The sequence below is a fragment of the Harpia harpyja genome, chromosome 1 (genome assembly GCF_026419915.1).
Source record: "Harpia harpyja isolate bHarHar1 chromosome 1, bHarHar1 primary haplotype, whole genome shotgun sequence".
Classification (NCBI taxonomy): domain Eukaryota; kingdom Metazoa; phylum Chordata; class Aves; order Accipitriformes; family Accipitridae; genus Harpia; species Harpia harpyja.
In genome coordinates, this window is record NC_068940.1 from 72,700,546 (window position 1) to 72,719,335 (window position 18,790).

At 40.7% G+C, this 18,790-nt stretch overlaps 1 protein-coding gene across 2 annotated transcripts in view; it reads right to left on the reverse strand.

The window, feature by feature from the left end:
* PALS2 (protein associated with LIN7 2, MAGUK p55 family member) overlaps positions 1-16,305 on the reverse strand; it is a 59,337-nt gene extending 43,032 nt beyond the window's left edge. For both annotated transcript variants that reach the window (XM_052799950.1, XM_052799957.1), the window contains exon 1: positions 16,090-16,305. The gene's annotated coding sequence lies outside the window, so the exon portion shown is untranslated. The remainder of the gene's footprint in view (positions 1-16,089) is intronic.
* Between the last annotated feature and the right edge of the window lie 2,485 nt (positions 16,306-18,790).

Sequence of the window (18,790 nt, forward strand, 5' to 3'; positions counted from 1 at the left end):
CCCTGTTCAGAACAATGGACATCAAGGGCTATGAAGGAAAAAGATACGATCAAGCATGTATCACGTTGGCTCAACATAGGATTAAATTATGGCTGAAAAGGTAGAGAATTAAATAGTCTAATGGTAATTTTTTTATATAGATTCTAAGTACTTGAAATTCACAATGCAATTATGTAAATTTCACATGTGCTTAAAACTGTGATTTTCCTGTGCTTAGTAAATGAATTGTTAGCATATTGAACAAGTTTAAGCAGAGTACACCAAGGAGCCTTGTAATTTCCTGGTCTCGTGTGCCTGTTGCACTTTTCTTGCTCTGACAATACCTGTAAACCCATACTCTGGCTCCATGTAACTCCTCTTGTATACTTGACTACAAGAAGGGAAAGAAGCGTAAGAAGCAAGTGGACATGCAGATATCCAAACTTAAAATTGGGCACGTGAACTATGATTCAGAAACAGCAATTCAGATTTTCACTATTGGCAATAAATTGAGTTTTGTACCAATGGATTTTACATCTCTTCAGACTCATGAGGTGTCAGTCTTCTCTGTTCCTACAGGTAGTGAGTCCAAATAAAATTAAGCATTACCAAATCCACTAACTGCCTCAAGACAAACAACAGAGTTCAATTACCCACATACTATTGCTGTGTATGACAAATGTCAAATGAGACTCCCAAGGCAGTTATTTGATCTTAAAGCCAATAGTATTCAATGGCCCATATTCAGTAGTATAACACATGGAAAAAGAAAGAGTCTAAACTTAAGTACAAAATGGAAAATATTTTCATCCATTCTGAGGACAATACTAACAGCAGGAAACTGTAGAACCCTTCCCCTAAAGGATTTTCACCAAAGACTTGCAGATAAAGTACTGTCTGTTGGTTTTCCTAATTCTTCTTTAACCAAGTCCATCACTCAGCAGACAGTTCTTGTTCTAAGCAGATACCTGAACCTAAACAGGTATCTTTTTGTAAGAAAGGAACACTCACACAATGCTGTATGAGTACATATGTCAGATCTCTCTTGATTTAAAGTATCAGGAAGACTATCTTAATAAGCTTAATAAAATAAATAAATCAGTCAAGTAATTCTACCAGTTTTGCTCTTCAGTAATAGGGCTTTCTAAGAACAGGTGGATACAGGTTTTTCTGTATGATAGATACAGAAAAGCAATGCAAAGACTGACAAGAAGAGAAGTACATAGCACAGCACAAATTTGCTAGTTCAGCAGAGCTGCAAGACTCTACTGTAAATTTGAAGCACGGAAATATCACTGTAACTGCGTCTGTGACATTCTTGCTTTCCCTAAAAATTTTTACTTGAATCTACAGTGCTAACAGCAAAGCCAATGCAACACACAGTGTCCTATGATTTTTGAGAAAGAGAAATAGGTTCCATAAAAGACACACACTACAATAAGAGCACCCCAAACAAACTTACAGACACAGCACTTCTGACATCTTGTACAAAGATGCCTCTATAAAAGAACTAGCTGATTTTAATCCTCTGAAGGTTTTTGTTGGATTGTATTTTTGGGATGGGTGGAAAATATATTTTAATAAGTTTAATCACCACTGAGATGCAGAAATTCAAGATCATATTAGTGTCAGATTAACTCTCATGGTTTTTTTGCAGTCATCTGTTTTGTACATTTCCAGATTATACCAGCCATCATAACACTCACACATGCACACACACCCCAACAGCAATGTTTACAACATTTAGCCAAAATTTAAACCCCACCATACCCAGAGAAGCTGGTCATCTCTCCAACACAGAAACAAGAGTAAAATTCTGTTTGAGCTCTAAAAGTCCTAAACACTTAATAGCGAATTATTTGGAAATGTATTGAATAAAAGGCAAAAAATGGCTGGAAAGTAGGCAACACATTATGATGAAGTTAGAAAAACTAGATACAGCAAAAGGAGTGGCTCAGAAGGAAAAGGAAAACCTTTAAGATGGCTTACAGCATATTCCAGCTAATGGCCCAGGAACCACACCTGGCCTGTCATTTTTGCACACAATCTAGCACTAAAAGATAGCGCCTTCACCATGCTGGAAGGCGTAGTGTTTAAACAGGACGGCCACCTGCTCCACTTGTCTTCATGTATGCAGTCTGGCACCTCTACCTGGAAGATGACATTATGCTTACTACTCCTTCCTTCATGGGAAAGAGAAGGAGGTACCCAAAGCTAAGTACATTCAACTTGCCACTCATTGTGCTCCTTTTTAAGCCTACTGTCTTAAAAAAATGTTTTTTAGACAATTTTACAGAGAAGTGGGATTTGCTAAAATATTACTGAAATTTTTTAAGTGTATGTTCAGCTGCAAGCAGGTAAGTAGTCACAGTGACTTCAAAGTTAAGGCATCTGTTAAAGTTGTTTCTGGGAATTAGGCCAGAGAAAAAGAGCAAAAAGGAAGGAAGTGACCTACTTGAATGAAAGACTCATTCTGAGGTTTATATGTTCAGATCCCCTCAAAAGAGGCTGATGAGAGGTATTTGAATATATTTCCTTAAGTACAAACTGTGAAATACCACACAGTATAACTCTTGATTGACCCGTTTGGTTCACAAAGGCTATTCATACTCATATACACTCGAGATTTTTTCCACTATCCTTCCATTCAGTGCCTATTTCTATTCACCCAAGAAAGTACTCCTCTTGTTTCCTAAGTATACCCAAATGCTTAAAAAACAGAGTCGAGACTTAAACCAAAATGGCAGCTTAGCTCCATTAAAAGAATGAGTAGTTTGATTAAAAACAATCTGTGCTATAGACATTTAGAGATCTTTCTAACATGTTTAAATTCTATTTTAAAAGATGGTCAGGATCTAGAGTCCTGATGACTCTTCACTTCTTTTGCCTTTCTTCATCCTGTTAACTCTGTCTGAAGCTGTCAGTGAACCCTAAAAACTACTTAATAAAAACTTTAGCAGGATTCTAATTTTGGTCACAGATAAGCAAGTATAGTAATTCTAGATAATACTAGATGAGATTTATGATGCATTCAACATCTTCAGACGCACAAGAGTATTTTTGGGCATCACTTGAACAGACAGTATTCAATGTACAGCTGGTAAACTTTACTCCTCTTTTTTCTCCTATTTCTATACAGGAAGTATATGCATGCTGTACGTTATCTCAATTTTCTTCCAAAGGATCTACTTCTTCAGCAAGACAAAAGACAAGTCTAGTCAAGCCTCACTTTCAAGACATCAGAAGATCAAACTATAGCTATTTTTGAGAATGGAAGTTAGATATACCATCGTCACTTCTCTGAGCAAGACATACCAACAGTTAAAGGAAGACCTGTCCTCCTGGTGCAACTTGGGATAAGAAAAGCTGGTCAATTTTTTCTGAACTCCACTGTTGCATTATTTCTAAACTACACCCCCCCCCCAATTATTTGTTTTACCTACCACTATCAAAATATCTTATCCCAAGAAGAAAGAGCACCTCAAAAAGCCGAGATCAAGTTCTTGGTAATGGAACTGCTCTTACTTTTATACACTTCCCAACTTATGTCAAGCCTGAGAACTTCTACATTCCACTTACTCCAAACAAGGGGTTTGCCAGTAACTACACTTCCTGTTCAAAGGTATTAAGAAAATCACCTTGAAAAAATATTTTTTTAAAACATTTTAGAAAACTGTATTGGGACACTGCTTCTTTATCACCTCCTCAACTGACTGATGAAAGGATCAAACACAAGAACCTCGACTTTTACCAAGTGTGAAAAGATGAAATACTGAAAAGCAAAGAGGAAAGAGCTCTCTACATCTCTCTGGGTCTTTGTCATCCCATTTCCAACAGGTAGCAGAAACTATTTCTATAGCACTATGCCTCTATTCTGTATGGCAATCACTGCTGGGATTCTAAGATCTTATATCAAGCTGATTTCACTGAACAAAATCCATCTCCTGCTCACTGTTAACACAGGATGGTCTAGAAGTCCTGACTCCATCCTTCTTACTTGCATCAGAAGGCTGAACCCAGCAGCTTAAAAATCACTGGAAACCATAAACTTGGAAGTGTTTCCCAAGTGATACTGAATATAACAAACCGCTAGCTACCTGTAGAATGACTGACGTGAGTGAAAGATGAGCCAGTTGCTACAGTTTGTAACCAATTCCGAGTAAAGATATAGGACAATGTTAAAAGGGACTTTAGGAAGAATGTTTTTTAATCACAGCAATCTAAAACAGATCACTGTTTCCTTATTATCTATGCATTTCCGCAGATTGGTTGAAGATCTCTTTCCAAGCTCAGGATACCATACTGTCAGTCTGAAACAGTATTTCTAGTGCTAATCCAGAAGTCTTTCCTTTAGCTTCAGATGACCACGCATTATCAGCACAGACATGTAAATTCAATGGACTCTATGACCAACTAACCCAAAATTCAAACTATTAAAATGTTTTTCATTTAGCCCCATCACACTGTATCTTTCTGTGTTTATTAGAACTCCACAGTTAGGGTAGAAGAACCTTTAAAGCCACACCAAGATCTTGGCCAAGGCCAGGTCCACCTTACACAGGCTGCCTGTGTGGAAGATGGGATCAGAAGGAACATGTCACACAGCAGCCGTCAGATTTCTGGAGAGCAGGTAAATATGTAAACAGGCATATAGGCTCCAGTGCTTGGAGGCTAGACATCTATTTCTGCTGTTCTATCTGGACACACCATTAGGCAGAACGGAGCAATGGCCAAGCAAAGAACAATCTGTGGATATTCTGGCCAGTCTGACGTGCTTCCTAAACTACATATATGGGTAATCATTGATCTGCTGCAAACTTACCGCCAGCTCTATTACCAAAACAAGAACCAGTACTGGCTCAATCTTCACAGAAGGCTACAATGATACACAAATCACATCTCAGTCATCAAGCACTCCAGAGAAAATCCATGTCAATTATTTAAAGAAAGAGTAATCCAGTCCAAGGATAAGAGTTTCTCATGTTTAATCAAACAGATCGCCAGTGCAGAGTAGCCATTTATATATGAATACTAGTCCATGAAGCAGTTGAGACTAGTTTTGAAATGGAAGCATCCTGAATAGTAAAAGCACCTAATATGAATTACATCAACAACCCACAAACATCATTTGGTTCAAAAAGTCTTCAAGTTAAACATTAGTTGGATTCTGGGAGATTACCTGGGGAAAATATCATGCATGCTTATTTTGGTTTTATACTTTTCTAGAGAGCTTACGGGTGCTGGGCTTTTTCTTTATACACAAGTGTTCCATTTTCTAAGATGCATATGTATGTATGTATATAAACACATACGCTCTTAACACACATATATATAAAACACTACACTTTATAAAAAATGCCCTCTTTTTATGTATGTATACAGTTACACACACACATACAAACAAAAATAAAAAATATAATTTTTTTTAAAGAGCATTTAATGGACTGACTGCCAGCTCCAACCCATTCAGTTCACCAACCCCGTTCAGTTCAAATGGGTAATATCTCAAGACAGAGCATGATCACATCAAACAGGAGAAAGGTCCTGATGCAGGGTCTTTCTTCAGTGCAATATTAGGGAGTAGGAATCTTTTTCTTACAGGTAGCCATACCCACAGCTGCTCACCTGTGCCTCGCATTTTAGATCATCCTCTTGCATTTATACAGGCTCCCTAATGACTTGTAGAAAAGCAACAAAAGAGAAAGGGTGGCAAATGTGTTATCTTTGTTGTCTACAAGGGGACAGACTTTCTGAAGACCTTCAGTCTTATGCCTTTAGCATTATCAGTCATTCTGCTGTCTTAGTTTGCAACCCCCTCTGCAAAGCAGTCAGATCTTTTTGGAAGCTGTTAATGTGCAGGCCCAGGGCAATTACATAAGATGTTATTTTAGTCATGAACAACACATTAAATTTTGGATTCTGCCACTGTTGCAGATTAGCACAATGAAATTCTTCACCAGCTTTTGGTTAATGATGTCTAGGCGCTTGGGGATTATGTTTCTTTACCTTTTTCTGCAAGCTGAATTTAATGCTAGCCAGACACTAAATTTTCTGGCACCAGCTCCTTCTCATCAAGAGATATCCATGTCTGCTGCCTTCTTGAAAATCTGCTCAGAGATAATGTTCACAGGAGCTCCTGATAGATTCTGAATGGTTTCAGAAGTTGTGTTGCATGTTGGAAAAAGGATACAGAGTTAAATGGACCTTCAGTCTGACCCAGCAACAGTTCTTATTATTTGAAAACTTACCATATTAAAGAGCACCCAAATACTTTCAGGTTTGTAATAGACTCAAGTGTTATGTAGCTAGGCTGTAGGACTTCACTGACAATGCAAGTAACAAGTTTCACCCATTAATGTTGCATTTAACAAACAAATCTTGCATTAGTATATAATGCTCCTGCACTGTGATACCAGATGCCAAGTACAGAATTAAAATGAACTGCCTCTACAGATATCCCGGCTAGTCTTGTATTCAACACAAACAGGAATTAGTGTCCTGAGACCTCAAAACACCAAAAATTTCCTTCTGCCTATTTCAAAACAGCACTATATTCTCAAACAATGAGGTTCACTTACAAATTCATCCTTGTAGATTTCTCTGATCTAATGCTTAAGTGCATAACTACTTCGTAAAGTAAGTAAAATCCAAATAGAAACAGGACATTTATATAAAAGCATTTGCATTTTGGACTTAGTGTCCCACCATGGTTCACAATCATCTATCCAGAGAATTGCCCTTCCTGCTGAAGTTCATGAAGAAAAATGGGAAAAACAATTTCTTAATTGTAGTATCTCCCAAGACTAACTCTGCTCCCCTGTTTATTTCATACTGACTGGCTTTTTGTCCCAAGATTTTGTAATAGAGGTAAAATGTAGTAACTTGTTTTATTCACGCAGCTTACTGCCAAACTACTTGAGAGGTTTGCAAACCCAGAACTCTGGAAATAACAGATTTAACAAAAATGTTGCTCTAGCTAGACTTACTTAAATGTCACAACTGAAAGATTCGGTGTGCTTACTCTCTGCTTATTAAGTAAATATTTCCAGTATTTCCAAATTAAGAAACTCTACAACTGAGACTAAGTAAATACTACTTAAGCTCCAGGAGTAGAACAGTTATCTACCTGGCCAAAATGAAGTTACGCGTAAAAAAAAGTTAATGTTAACCTCTAAAATGCAAGTATTCTTAGCTATCCCAGTTTAGTAATAAGGAAGAATAGTAAGCATCAAAAGTGATCTGAATTTTGAAGTAATTACAGAAAAATAAAACTCAATGTATTAACTCACCCTGGAGGAAAAACCAGAGTAATCTAATTCAAACTAGTCTATGGCTGTCCAGAGAGATTACCTTCTGGAAGTACGGTAATTATATTTGTAAAGTAAAATCACTTATGCCTGGGGTGGGGAGGCCCAAGGGATTTTTTTTTTTTTTTAATGTGCAAAAGCTTCATAATGGCATGAATACTGAGAAAAGAATTTTGTGTACAAAAGTACACGTTCTGTGTAATGGTCTTTTTTGGTGGTGGTAAACAGATATGTGTAACAGGTAAGACTGTAGGACACCAGATGTCAAACATGAATGGACATACAGTTCCACTTTTCCATATAGTGCCCATACATTCTAAGCTAAGTAGCAAAGCGAACTTCTTGCAAAAGCACTTCTTGCCAAATTTGTAATTAAACTAATCCTTATAACTCTAAAGAGAAAATTCCTACTGGTTTCACTGAAAGTTTCTCTATATAGGTTTTTGCCAGTACCTTACAAATGAGATTACTTTAAAAAAATAAACCACTATATTCTTATGAGCTCTAACTTATTTAACAGTCCACATAAAGCATTTTAATTCAACATCTCCAGTTAATAGCAAGACCTAACAGCACCATTCTGACAGTCTCACTGTGATACAAAACTGTCCCAAAATAGTTTTGGTGGCTTTATGGAGAAAAAAAGATGTGTGATCAAACAAGGCCTAACCTTTTGTCTTGTCTACAAAAAAAGAACTTTACTAGGAGCCAGAAGCTCAAGTTCTGAACAGTTAAAAAGAAACAAAGTGAAACAATACCAGAAGCTTGGAATCAGGTAAGAAGCATTCACTTCTCCTGGAAATTTCAAATGACTTACAACAATACATCTTGATACCTTCCACTTTATTAGGAGTCTGGCTGCTGAAAAGTCCGCCCTTCTCTTTTCCATTTCCTATTCATTAGTACCAATGAAGTACTTCCTTCTGAAGACCCCTGTTCAGCAGTTTTACTGTTGCTGCTTACAGCTTTCCTGAACTGTAATAGCATGGAATCTGACCTAAGACTGAGAACTGTATGGTAAATTTGGTAAGAACTACAGATTTCATTCTGCTGCTGTTTAGTTAGTCTGTGCTGTTTGCAGAGCTATTTGCCAAGATTTGGCAGCTGAATGCGTACACTTCAATTCATAGCTACTAAATTCTGTTCAACAGTAAACTTGCATGCTTCCAGGTGACAGCACAAAAAGTCCCAGCAAACAGACTACAGCAGCTTCCCCAAGCAATAGACTACTGGATGGGAGATTCACTTTTTGATCCAACTACTAGACCAAGATTTCTAAATGTATCAAATTTTGGCTACAGTGGATTTTTTTTTTAATGTATTTAGCTACTTACTTGTTAAGCAGCACCGGCTTATTTATCACTGTACACAGCTAAGCAAGCAGGCACCCATACAAAAATACTTGCCTCCTGTCACCCACCCAGAGCAGTAACTCCCGACTCCCCTGAGCACTTCCCCAACGTGGATGTCAGAGTGTAACCACTAGAGGGAGTGTTCGAGCTACATTTCTATTGAGAAACCGCAGGTGCTCTGCTGCAGGCTTTCACACTTCACACTCAGAACTTGAAAATAATAAAATAAAAACACCTTTCTACAGCTTTTAACACCACCCAAAGCCTCTTGCTCTTCTCACCAGTGTACACATCCAGTTACTCTCCCATTCCAATAGCAAAATTTCTAACAATGTCTTGATCCCTAAGTCCTACATCTTGGGAGCTGGGGTGAGGAAGGGGTGCGGGGGGGGGGGGGGGGGGAAGACACACAGACAGAGGGATGAATGGATTTTTTTCCGACCTAATCATGTGTCAGACTTAAGAGACAGTTCAACTGCCAACCCTTCAGTGCTCTCCCACCCCTTTCCTAACGTTTCTTTTTGTGTATTTATTGCCTGTCCTCAAAACTGCCCAAACGTTTCTCCCTTCTAGCAACAGGAACATGAAATGGATGTGATCCCTGCAGGCAGCAGCAGAAGGATGAGGGTTCTCAACCATCAGTCAGAGCAACTCAAGCACAGTCACTACCTCTGTGCAACCAGCTAATGTTACAGAAGTGCTGTTTAAAACCCAGTAACACTAGTTACCAGTTTATCTTGCTTCCCAAAGAACAGTGACTCAAATGTACGCGTCCATTTTATCACTCAAGCCAAGACACCTATTATCACAGAGCTAATGATGGACAATTCTCACACGACAGGTTCATGCCAAGGTTAAATTTTATCTATGCAGCAAGTGGGCCACCCCACAGAAAGCTACGAAAGAATGAAACAAAAATCACAGAGCCAGCCCAAATATCACTGGTGTTTTACTTCATAAATAAGCTTCACTTGAACATTCCTTTAAATATCACACGTAATAATGTACACAAAGAGTTTGTCCTCAGAGGGAAGATGACGTATGACAAATGCCAATTACATCAAGCAACATGCTTCTGGAAGTTGCTCAAATACTACATAGATTAAGTCTGTATAAAAGAGCTTCACTGATCAGTGATTAGAACTGACCAAATCAAGCACTGCTCATCCCATTTTTCTATGGCTTACCAAATCTAGTGTAAGCAGCAAAACTGTACCAGTACATCTGGGAAAAGCGACTGGATATCTGCATGATTTGCATTCAGATGACTGCCTTACAGTCATACACTCTATAAACATTAAGTTTCACTTAACAATTTCTCCCTGCCTACATGTTCTTTACCAATGAATGCATAAACTGAACTTTCAATTGTTAATTACACCTCCTCCTCCTGCACTCTAGTGACCTGAAAAATGCAAGGGAAGCTGTGAGAAGCAGTATGACTACGGTAAACTTAATATCATTCAAGCAATTTCTGTCCAGCAACACTGTGCTTTGCTACAGCACAATAGTTCACAGTACAAGCCAGAATTGCTTGGAAAGGTGAAATAAACTTTTCGCCCATTTCATTCACTAGACTGCAGTTTGCCTTCCCAGTTTCAGAACTTCTGCTGTATAAGCAGTTTCATCTTGCCAAAAAGACTTCTGTAAACTTCAACAGTGGATCAGGAAATGCATGGGGTGGAATTTTAATAAGAAGATATGTAAAGGCTGACTTACCAACTGGCCCACTGACTTGTTAAAAAAATAAATCAATGTCACATAAAAAGTTGTTGAGATGTTTTACATACAAAACCTCTCACATGATAGCTACATGCATATCTCCAAACATAGCATTGGTAATGAATGAATGAACATGGAATCAATTTTTTTTTATCAAAGAATGTAATAACAATGTCAGAATGGCTGATACATTCTTCCATTCCCCTAGAGATTTACTTGAGTGCTCCCCTACATTGTGTTATTAGTCTTAAGAAAAAGTTTTACCCTCAGTCTATTTACCATCAATCTACTTTCCTCCATCATGTGTTTAGATATTTAAAATGGTATCACTTTCACTTTTCACTAACACACATTTGGCCAGTGGGTGGAGGTGAAGCTTAATTAGAGAACTGAAACCAAACTATTTGAGTAGCCACTCTTACTACAGAAATAATATTTGAATGCCAACACTGTCTCAGCAAAAGAGGCTTAAATGAACTATCTTAAAATAAAAATTTAAACTGTTTTTCTTACCTCCTAATTTTCATTATTTCAACAGTATCTTGACAAAATGTTTAGAATCAAAAAGTAAAGGCTTACGCTTATTTGAAATCAACAGTTTTGTCTCCACCTACTGGAGAAGTTAATTTAACTGAAACAGTAATTTGATCCTTTGAGATTTGGGTAAGCGAAAGCTGTAAGAGCAATATTTTTGTGTAAAATGCAAAGAATTGGTGTCCCCCCCCCCAAAAAAAGTTTGCAAAACCCACTGACATTACCTGCAGTCAGCATGGATTTCATGAGGTTCCTACTCTCAAACAGCTGCTTGTCAGAATGCAAAACTAGTCAATACTCTTAAATAACATATCCAAGTAATTTCTTAAATAACATTTGTTGCCAGTAAATCTGAAGTAATCTAATTTCAATATCTTGCTAATTTCCACCATGCTTTCATGAGACCTGGACACTAACATTGGAACAAGTTCTTTAAATAACCGATGTGTAAAACCCACAGAACAGTTGCTAATATGAAGCATTCTCAAGATGTAACACCTTTTTTTTTTTTTAAGCCAAAAAGACCTTGAAAATAATTAAACATTAAGTAGAGAACATCCCATTTTCAAATTTTTGGTTTTATTATTTAATACAGGTTGTGAAATTACTTACCATCATTTTAAAGACTCTAATTAACCCAAAATAGGAATGTACATATTTTGATATGGAAAAACACCTCTCCTAACCTGTCTTTTTCTCTTTTTTGCCTCCATTATTCTTGTAAGAATGACATGAGCCGTAACTAAGTAATTCAGGCTTGCTTTATTCTGAAAAAAGCAATTTTTAAGCCACAAGATAGCACATTAACATCACAATGCTTTGTTTATCCCTCTGCAAAAGACAACAGTTTTGCTGTAGTATAACCTGAGATCCAACTGCAGATGGTTATAATGACCATGGAATCAGATAATACGTTAACTTGAAAATTATGTTAACTCCTCCCCCCAAAACCTGAACTATTATTCTGACATTTTGTTGAACTCGGATTAGAAAGACTAGTCACAACTGTATACTGAGCTAGCCAATAACACCTACTGGTCCAGCTATTTGGCACTGCCTTCTAGCTAGCACACACTTAAATAAAATCTTAGATCAGTTTTAAGCTCTGAAACAATCATCATCTACTATTTATCCTGCAATAAGTCACATTGACACCTTCCTGTCAATGAAAACAAACCATTATATTCCTCTAATAGTATTTGTGACCAGCACATCTGTATTTCAGCCTGCCTCTCACATGTCAGCCTGAACTAAACTCACTTTTCCCCAGGACACTTTATGAGCTGCTTCTATTCTGCAGGACAGCAAAACCACTTACCCCCTCACAGACTTGCTCTTAACCCTGCCATTATATTCTACTTTGTATTTCCACACAAACAACTCCAATAGTGTCTGTGCCATTCCAGTTGCAGGATGTTTCTAAAAAGTCAGGTTTTTAGCACATATGCAAGGCCAAACCCATTCCAGCTTGCCTCAGCACTGAATTTACAGAACATATACTGTGCACTTCATACTGATAACAGTAACTTTTTTGGCTTGTTAAGAAGAGTTAAGAGTTTCTCCCTACACGTCAACTCCTCTGTTGGCTCTCTTTTCCTCAAAAAACCAAACATGAACATCTCATTCAAGGCCAGCTCAAAAAAAAAAGAAAAGAGAGAGAGAAAGATAAACAGCAAAAAGCAAGTTCAGGTGTATGTAGTGTTGAGAACCCATCTGTCCATCTTGTGGTACTCCTGCAGCAAATACTCTTTCCTCATCTAGTAGGGGGATCACTACCTCGGTCAATTCCCTCAAACCAGGATGAGTCAATTTTTATCCATTTTTACCTTAAACACAGAAGACAACAGGGCATTTTATTTAAACTTACATGATTTTTTTATCCCTTCAAATCTTAGGACAGTATAATTCATTCCACATTTGGATGGAGACAGCAACACCTAAAGTACTACCACAAACATTATCACAATCCCAAGTGCATACCTGTCTCTTAAATAAAAAGAAAACCCTCTGCCTTTTCTACAGCATAAGTAAAAATTCACTGATCTACAGACGAGTGTCCTGCACAGAGGATGAAAGGGCATTCAGAAGAGCCTGGGATAGTCACTTTCTATAGCAGAAAGCATGGTTCTAAAGCAGGACACTAAACTTTTATAAAATTACATTCAAACTGTAAGTAATTTCTACAAATGAATACATTTAGAAAAACAGAATAATTCAGGGACTGACTGTACAAAGAGACTCATGCTAAAGACTCTTTTGCCTGTCCTTATGCTACCATAAAGTTTTCCCCAGACCACGGACCTTTGTTTCTGCATGTAGAAATACCCAACACGAGGACCTAATATCAGGCTGGAACTTGATTCTGACTGAAGAAGCCAAGTGTTTGAGGACAATGCTCAGATCACATCCTTAACAGCTCAAAATAAAGCCTGTCAAATTATTGGTAGATTATTTGGTTTTCCTGCTTTTACTGTTGTTAAACATCAAATAAAAAATGCCAAAAGTATTAAGTTATATTGCCTAGATTTCTGTTCCTTTCTGCCTCCCTGAGGTTTGCATACACGGTCATTCAGAAAAAAAGATCAGATTAAAACTTTATGCTTTAAATAAGAAAAGTCCTAGAAGTCAGGGTTCTTGCAGACATTCACTCTCTCTATTAGCCTTTGTTAAGACTCCTTCATATTAGCCAGGCATGTTTTCACTACCTCCTTTCTTATTTTTATTTTATTTTAAAAAAACCAAACCATATGTGATTAAGCCATGATTTCAGTTAATAGCTTCCATTATTTGTTTAAAGAAAAAAAAAAGCAACAAGAAGTAGTTCAAGAAAGGTCCAATTGCACATATGTTGCAACAGCTTTTCAATCATTTTAGAGACTTTTAGTATGCACAGTTAGCCCACTAATATAGCAGCAGAACAGCCACCATTCCACATAGCTGGTACAGTATATTTGTCAATAATTTCCATATTAAGTAGTTCTTGACAAGACAGGCTGAAACAGCAGTGATCCGTAGGATCTGAAACAAATGCAAGCACCCAGAATTCAAAGAAGCTGAATATACACACTTTTGGTTAGATGCTGAAGGTTCCATAAAAAAAACACAAAAACCACCAACACTCACCCACACCCACCCACACCCAAAACCCAACAGTGAAGAAAGTAGTAAAATGTCTCCTGTAGAAAAGATGAGAAAATAAAAAACTAACAATGGTACCAGTATTATGACACCATGCCTCAGTACTGCAGATTTTTCACAGCAATACGGATCTCAGGTAATATGTACAGTGTAATACTTCAAGAACAAAATAAGGAGGGCAAGATCATCAATTCCAAACATTTCAAGGGAGGGAAGAGGAAATTAGAGATTTCTCTGAATAGTCCTTTAAAAATCACATTAAAATGAGATCAAACTAGACTCCAATTATCAGTACTTTATTTAAATGAGAATTTTCTCTATGGCATTTTCAAGAATTTTGTGACAGATGTTGCATGGTCCAGTCACATGTCAAAGTGTTAAAAGCCAACCACCTCAGCAGAAATAAAAGGAAACGTTATGATGCTAGTGTCAACTCAAGCTAGTTTAACAGACACTATCTGTTCAGAAGCAGTATGCTAAGATTTGTTCAAAGCCTCCTCTAGTCCAACATCTATTTATAGCTGCCCAGCCTCTCTACAATTTCTCACAGCCCCTCCTCCTCTCAAAGCCAAGTCAGGAAGTTTAATGGATATAATCCTAGGCCTTGTGCTGCAAGATGGTCAGAAGATCTGCAACTCTCCTCCAGCGATCCCATGTGCAGTAAGGCCAGGAGCAACGAGAAGATAATGGTCTAACCTACACAGGAGCCAAATACACGGGATAAACCTTATCTCTCCTCTTTAGGAACAAACTCATTTTTCCTTTGCCAACATGTTGATGTTAATGAACCACATCAGCATCAGAGCCTAAGCAAAAGATACCTGCCTCCTTCCTCCTCACCACAGAGCAATAGCCTAAGCCAACTGCCTTGAAAGCCACGACAGAAGCTATCCAAGTCAGCTTTGACCCCTGGACAGCAGCAATGTCATCCATGCACCTTCCCACTTATATTATAATGCTACTACTGTACGTTGTACCTTCCTCAAAGAAACTAGGAGGCTGTTGGCTTTTTTTCAGTGCAGTTTCTAGTTAATGTGCGATATTCACCACCCAGTCATGCATGTGCATGTCTTTATAAAGCATTGATCCAGATAGGCTCTCTTTCACCGGCATCTCCACCAACAGCTGCAACATCACAGAAAGGGTGCAGATATTTTCCTGCATACGGAGCACGATGTCACAGGCTGAACTCTGCCACAAGCTTTGTACATCCTTGGTGCCTCTCCTATCACCTACATCCACTTGCCCGTAGTACTAGTACAGAGACCAAGCAGATGACAGCACTACTGGAAACTCCTGCCCACCCGATTACAACCACATTTTCTCCCCTTTCCCCAGTCAGAGGCAGACGGAAGGGGAGGGATGACTTCCTCGGGAGGAAAATAAGCAGGGAAAGGCCGGGGCAGAGATCAAGAGAGGAGGAATCACCCCGAAGGGAAAGCAGATAATCCCTGAGAGGCGAGGCTGCGGAGGGGCATAACCGGGGAGGGAGGGAGAGGGGCAGCGAACCGGGGGGATAATCCGGCAGAGAAGGGGGGAGATAATCCCCTCGGAGGAGGGGGGAGGCGGAGGATCCCCGAGAGGGAGGGGCGGGAAACCTGATAATCTCCAGGAGGAGAGAAAATACCGGGAAGGGGGTGGGGGAAGGAGGGTGGGCGGGTAGATAATCCGGAGCGGCTGATGAAGACCGAGTCTCCCAGGGACGCATCCGGAGGCGAGAGGAGGAAGGTTAATCCTCGCTCTGGGGGCAAAAATCCCTCCTCCCCGACTCTGGCGCTGCCATGTTCGCTCCCCTGAAGGCCCGCCCGGCACCGCTACCTGAGGGCGGGCGGCTCTTCCCCCCTCACGCCACACGCACACGCGGCGCCTCAGCTCCAGCCACCGGGAAAGGGCGCCCCGCTCCGGCCACCCGGCCCCGGGGCAAGGGGCTCGGCCGGGATCGCCGCGGGACCCCGCCTCCCACCACCATTTCCCCGCCGGTTTGAAGGGAGGGAGAAGCGGGCGGACGAGCCCTCCCCCCCTGCACACGCGACCTCCTCGCCGGCACCGCAACTCACCGGCTGGCACCGGCTCCCGCTCCCCGTCCCCTCCTCAGCGGGCGCCGCTCAGCCCCATCTACGAACTCGGGCGCGCGAGCTGGCGGTTAGCGGAGGGAGAGCGCGAGCCAACGGTACCGCCGCTTCCCCCACCGGCTCCGCAGCCGCCGCCGTCCCTGCCGCTCTGCGCCCGCCTCGGCGCGCGCCGCCGGCGTGGCTGTAGCACGCGCTCGCGCTCCTCCTCCCCCGCCCCCCGCCTCCCGCCTCCCGCCTCCCGCCTCCCCTGCGCGCGCGCGGCCTCCGAGGCGACGGCGCGCGAGCACCTCCCCCGCCTCCCGGAGCAAACGGCTGGGCGCCTGAGGGGGCGCGCGCGCCTCTGCCTCGCCCCCCCCGCCCGCCCGGGCCTCGCCCCCCGCCCCCCGCGAGTGTGCGCGTGAGGGAGGCTGCGAGTGTGAGAGCGCGTGTGTCAGTGTATGCGAGAGAGCGTGCGAGAGCGTGTGTGGGAGAAGCCGGGCGTGCGGCGGGGGTGCGGAGAGAGAGCCTATGTGTGTGGCTGCGCGTGTCAGAGCGTGTGCGCGAGAGAGAGCACCTATCTGTGTGCGCGTGTGAAGGAGAGTGCGTATGGGTGTGTCAGGGAGGGAGTTGGTGTGTGTGAGAGGGCACGTGTGTGTGGGGGTGTCAAAGCAAGTGTGCGTGAGGGCGACCGCGTTTGTGACGGAGAGCGGTGCTGTGTGAGAGAGCAAGCGTGTGCGTGTGAGCGTGTGTGTCCCCCCATGCTGTGGACGACGGAGCACACGGCACTCCCTGACTGGATTTGGTGTCGGTGTTTGCCAGGGCAGGTCTGGGCTCTCCTCGGTCCGAGTCAGGAGGGAACATGCCAGCGTTTCACTTGGCACTGCCTGTTCGGTCACCAAGTGCGAGAAGCACTGGCAAAGGATAAGTCAAATATTTCAAAGGGGAAGGTGGAGGAAATTTCCCCTGATACTAATCACATGCAAGACCACTGAGATGGAAACAACACTGAAAAACTGATTTTCCTGCGCTTCCGATCACTGTTTACTTGAACAGTGATAATAGACTAGCTTTCACTTTTTGCTTCTGGTTGATTTTGCAGAGACTCTCGCCTTTGGATACTCTTGGACTTACTGACATTTGAGTTGCAAACATCAAGTCAGTCTCGCACGCACAATTCTCACTAAAGCTGGATCATATATCTAAGGGTAAAAGTTGCCCAGAAAAGAAAATGTTCATATCCTAAACAATACTTCATTCCTCAGCTTGTGTTCATTCACTTTTTCTTTCTCTTACTGACTTTTCCAAAAATTTTTAAATCCAAGTGTACAGTTTGACTGTAATCTACTTAATTATGCTGTTTTAAGAATACATGATAGCCTGGTGTGACATATGGTAACCCTTAATAATAAGCTGTCTGCAATTCCCACTGGCTTTTGCTTTGGGAGCCACTGGGGAGAAGGGAAAGCCAAAACTATGTGGGGGTAGAGTTTCAACAGAAAATCCACTAGGTATCAATTTTCATTTTAACAGGTTCAGATTGTGCTTTCATACCAGATAACAAATAAGCTGATTTTTATGCAAACAAAGATATCAAAAGATATATATGATGGGCATAATTAAAGAAATTGTGGAACACCAGCCAGCAGGCGAAAAACCTTTCTCAGATTGACCAATAGAGATGCATCAAGTAAATAAGATCTTGCTGTCCTCATCTTAGGAAACCAGCATGTACAATTCTTTTAGGAATTATTTTTACTTACTCTTCAAATTACAGCAGCTACCCTGTGCTGAGACCTTCACAAGCATGTGGAATTATGCATCCCCGGGTCCAAAGCTTACATCCCTCCTGCAATTTCTCAGTAAAAAAGTCCAAATTGAGCATATTTTTGGTAATGTTCTTCACAAGCAGTTATCTTTTCCTTATTAAACTGAAAGGAAACTTAACGCGTCATGAGGGAGTCTAAGCTAAGTAATGAACTACCACCCTTTCGGTGTTCAAACCCCTGCAGCTACAACGGAAAAACTGACAGGCATAGAAAATCCTCACTCCCCGAAAAATAACTCCAGATCTTTCTCTCTCCTTTGCCCCTCGTTTATTTTTTTTGATGTTCTAATGGAAAATCTTTTGAACCAGAGCCACAAAACGCATAACTGTCATCTCGTCCTGTATTTCACAACTCAACATCTTGTTGACTTCTTCTCTTACAGTCCCTGTGTTTGAGGAGGCTGAACATTATTCTATTAAGGAGAAAGGGTTGTAGCAATTTATGCTGGCACCTTTCATGATATCCTGACCTTACCTTCATGGCCAATGAAAGAAAATGGCTTCACTGCAAAACTTAGAGGTTCCTTATTACAGTTCAACTCAAAGTTTGAATCCAAACCTGTGAAACATGAGAGCCCATTTCTGGCTGTAACAGAAATATCTAAACACAAAGTACTTTGACTGCTCCACAGCCTTTTGAACGTCTTCCATTCTGGCCTCTGCAGCTGCTATTTGGCTATTAAAGCCCTTTAGGGAACATGTCCCAAATGCTCACACACCATTTCTTGCCCACTGCTTAAACCATTTGACCCATTAGGGTCAAGGAAGAAACAGAGATATATTGTTTTAGAGAAGAATTTAGAAATTGATGTTTACCCTGTGGCAGGAATTATCATATCCTTTTGGCTTTTTATTACTTACATCCACATGCCGCTCATAACA